Genomic DNA, 4762 nt, shown 5'->3' with positions numbered 1-4762 from the left:
AGCATTTTGAAGTCACTCTCTTCATGTTTAATAATATTTTTGCCTTAAAATCTGTTTTGTTTGATATCATAATGATACAGACATGCCAGATTTTTTAAATTAGTATTTATCCTATAGTTTGTTAATCATATTTTTACTCTCAACATTTTTTCTCTATATACTTTAGTGAGTCTGCTTTAAAAAAGCATATAGATGAATTTCGTTATTTTTGTTTTAACTGAAGATTTTAGCAATTACCATTTATTTTGAGATATGTAACTTTATTTTATCAACTCATTCTGTGATCTTTATTTATTTTTTAATGTTTTATGCTTTACTCCTCCGTTTATGGTTTTCTTTTTTCAGCTGAGACTTTTTTAAATTCTATTCTCTTCCCGTTTTTTTTTTTTTTTTTTTTTTTTTTTTTTTTAAATTTCTATTCTCTTCCTTTTTTTTTTCTTTCTTTTTTTTTTTTGGAAACTGTTTACTTTTTCTATTATATTAGAGGTTATCCTTGAAATTTGAACATACAGACTAAACTTATCAAAGTAAAAAATGCATCAGTATATTTACCTCCTCCCCAAGCAACACAAATGCCATAGTACATTCACTGGAAAACAGTATTTTAGTCCTATCTTGTTTTTTAGCCTTCATATTGTCATTTTCATTTTTTTGTTTTTTATGTATTTGTTATTTACTTGTATTTATGCATGTTTAGCAATTTTTTTCTTCAGTTTCTTGTTATATCTCAGACATTACTCTTGTGATCATCTTCCTTCCTCATGAATAACAACCTTTCAAATTTCCTTTAGTGGTAGGTGCTCTCACTTATTTGTTACTTGAAAAATGTCTTTATTGTTTGCTCTTCTGAAAAGATAGTTTTCTAGGAATATTTTTCCAGACCAGTAGTTATTTCACCTTTCTAGATATTGTTCCATAGTCCCTTAAATTCTACTGTTCCTCTTGGGAAGTCAGTCTTAGGCCTAGTTGTCATTTCCTGATAAGAAACCTGTTTTCCTATCTGGTATTTTAAGATCATCTGTTTGTCTTGTGCTCTGCTGCATCACTGTGATATGTCTAGGAATTGAAGTTCTGATAAATCCTTTTTGTAATATGTTGTGCTTTTTCCAAATAAAGAACCATAACTGCCATTAATCCTGAAAAAATAAAGATTCCAATCCACAAATAGAGTATATCTGTCCATTAAGTTTCCTTTTAATCCCCTCAAAATATTTTTATAGTTTTCAATATTCTTTCACGTTTTATTAAATATAGTCCTTGTTTAAATTTTTGATATTACTGTCATTTTCCAACTACTTTTTGCTAGTATTATACATGGAAATATAAATTGAGTTTTAAATATTCCTCTTGGATCCAGCAACCTTGTCAAACTCATTTATTCTAATAATTTACATATAGATTCCTCTGGATTTTCTAAGTACAGAAGCATATCATCTACAAATAACAGTGTGATTTATTTTTTTAAAATGTAGGTACATACAGAAGCCCACGTGCCATCAGCAAATTACTAGAATGCCTTCTTCCTCTGCACAGTAGGGTTTGAATAATACTTTCTTTACGTAGGAGTATCCAATCTTTTGGCTTCCCTGAGTAATATTGGAAGAATAAAAATTGTCTTGGGCCACGCATAAAATACACTAACACTAACGATAGCTGATGAGCTAAAAAAAAAAAAAAAACTGCAAACAAAATCATAATGTTTTAAGAAACTTTATGAATTTGTGGTTGACCATATTCAGAGCCGTTCTGGGCCACATGTGATTCATAGGCCACAGGTTGGACAAGCTTGCTCTATAGGTTCAAATAGTCTGATCTCTTTCATGAATCACAAGATTAGTAAGAATGATCACTACTTATTTTTCAGATTGCTGATTTTTCTTCACAAGTATTTAGTTCAATAACTCATTGAATTTTGCTAAGAATTTCCAAAATTTCTTCTTAAAAATAGTTTTCTATTTTTTAAGATAGACACATAGATAAGACAGGGTTCATACCATGTACATTTTAACCTCAAATGGATTTGTCTAGAAATTCATTAGCAGATATTTTTATATAAAATATTCCTCTCACAAGTAACTTTCATAAAGTCGCTATTGGCAATAGTAACATGTGAATACACATTGATCCCTGTAAACCACACAGCAATTGATCATTTCTTATACTCTACATGCTCATGCACCAGGTTGATTACTGAGAAAGGAGATAAAAGAATGAGGTGAGGGACATTCTTTGAAAATAAACCATCATCTTGTTGAATTTAGGCCTATGTAAAACTTTATAAATTCAGTTTCCCTAGTTTTGTTTAGGTAAGGCTTAAATTTGATAAAATTTTCTAATTTGAGTCAGATTTTAGTAAAGAACTTTTTAAGCTAGGGAAAAGGCAGAGAAATGGGATTAAACCCAGATTAGAGGATACATGGATTTAAATGGTGATAGTTCCTTTAGGCAAGACACCACACATGTATATGTGTTGGGAAAACATCGACATCCTTACTTCAGGACCTTTGCATGAAGTTTTTCCTCTGCTTGAACAATGTTTATTCTCCGCTCTCCATCTGAACAATTTCACTTACTGCTCAAGTCTCAAATTTGCTTCTTTAAGCACTTTATAACCAATGTGTCCCAATTTAAATTCACCTTCCCCATGTCATCCTATTATATTTGAGGATTTTTATTAGAAATTGTCATTCCATATGTGTGTGTGTTTACAAGTGGTTTTCAAACTTCACTGTGCTCAAAAACCACTTGGGAAGCTCATTAAAAAGTAGATTTTTGCACCTAACTTCAGATATTTCTACTGAGTAAATCTAATTGGGAATCGAAAAATACGCATTTTTAGCTAGACTCCCCAAGTAATCCTAATGTAGATGACCATAGGAACACACTTTGAGATGTCCTCCATGAGGATAGCAACTGTGTTTGTTTATTTCTGCATCCCCAGCATCTAACAGAGTGCTCAATGACCATTAGTTGCACTGGGAACATTAGGACCAAAACTACTCAACAAACTGGCAAGTGAGCCAACAGGCTAATGCTGCTTTAGGATTGGGGCTGCCTTCAGACCCAGGGAAACCATCAATTTTTACATGGTGGGTAGAAGAAGTTTAAAAAGGAGATATGAAAGTATTTGGGGAAAAAGGGAGAAAAGCTCATTTTCCAGCCTTAGCCAGGAGTCAAAGTTGATTAGCTGTCAGCAGCCACTCTCTATCCTGATGAGTCAAAGACTGTATACATAACTCCCCCAGGGTATCCAGTTCAGAATTTCAGCTGGATAAGGGCATTATCTTCCTTTCATCGCGGGGCTGCTTTCAACACATCAGGAAACACCGTGTCACTCCTTGACAGAGGCTGGCAATTTAAACTAGGGAGATAATCTGAAGCCTTTAAAACTGGCTGATATTTTCATTTGCGATTCCTCATGGCAGCACTCTGCAGCCCCCACTTTTTCTGTTTTGTACCCTGCAGTGAGGCTTGGCAGCTAGATCTATATTTTAGGGCAGGGTTGATGGTGAAGTGCTACAAGGGAACTGAAATGCCAGCTTTTCTGGAATCTGATATCGGCATTTTGGGACAACGATACATAAGGAAATAGTATTATGGGGACTTAAAAAAAAAAAAAAAAAAAAAGGACCAGAGGGACATGAGACCTAAGGCCTGCGATTAACCTCTGGAGCTATAGAAAAGCAAGAGCAGACCTTGTTTGCTGTTTTAGAGTATAGAAAAATTATTTAGGGTCTATCTATTTACCTTTGTCTTTCAAGCATAAGTTAAAGTTTAATATGGTGATTCTAAGGGAAGGTGAAAATCTCAACAAAATCCAGAACTAAGGAAATCAGTTACTGAGAGAAAATTATCTTGATAAGAAATGGTAAGAATGGATCTGGATAGAAAACCAATTATTGCATGCCAGTCAACTTAGCTGTTTGAATTCTGTCTGTACCTTCAGGAAAACAAATTTTGCTGATGTCTGCTTACCTGTCATTCTGTCTTTCTATAAACTTCTGTCTTTAGATGTTCCTTTTTACATATTTGGCATATAGACAATCTCTGATGAGGCAAAATTTTCTCTAATGGGTTCTTCTTGGGTAAGATCTCTGGCCTCTTTCATTCTTTCATCTTCTTTGAACAGCAAATCCCTTCACTCTTTAGATAGCTCTCGGAATCAGATAGACATAAACAGTAATATTTGCCAAGAAGCATGGCAGCCCTGCTTAGAAAAATCCACGGTGCCTGGAAAATACTTGGCTGCAAAGTTTCGTGGTGAGAAATGTGGCACCAAAGATCAGAGGGAATACACTTCCTTCTGGCTGTTAGTTTGCACTCAAGTGCTATGCTGGGAGTGACCAGAGGCCAAAACTAAAGTAAAGCCTCCTTAATCTGTGCATCTACTAACGTATTTCCCATCTGGCAAGAAGATTGTCCTCTTCTGTTTTCAGTTACTCCCCGTTAAAATCTCAAACAGCATTTTTATTTCTGTGGTTCCAGATTCTAATCGGACCCCTGACAGTCTCTAAAATCTAAAAGGCTGTGCGTCTCATGTTGCTGGCATGTTTTCCTGACTTTATCTGAATTACATGAGTTATGGCCATGCTGACATTTCTCCTCTAATCTGACTCTAATCATAATAAATATAAATTTCAGATGGCGTTGTTTCCCCTACCCTCTTTATTCCAATATGACACTCTTAACTATGAAAGGAGGAGAGCTACTGAAGACTCTTAAGTCCTTGCACAAACATATTTCATCAGAGTCTTTAAGACCT

The sequence above is a fragment of the Piliocolobus tephrosceles genome, chromosome 1, assembly GCF_002776525.5.
Source record: "Piliocolobus tephrosceles isolate RC106 chromosome 1, ASM277652v3, whole genome shotgun sequence".
Lineage (NCBI taxonomy): Eukaryota > Metazoa > Chordata > Mammalia > Primates > Cercopithecidae > Piliocolobus > Piliocolobus tephrosceles.
Note: the sequence above shows the minus strand (reverse complement) of the source record.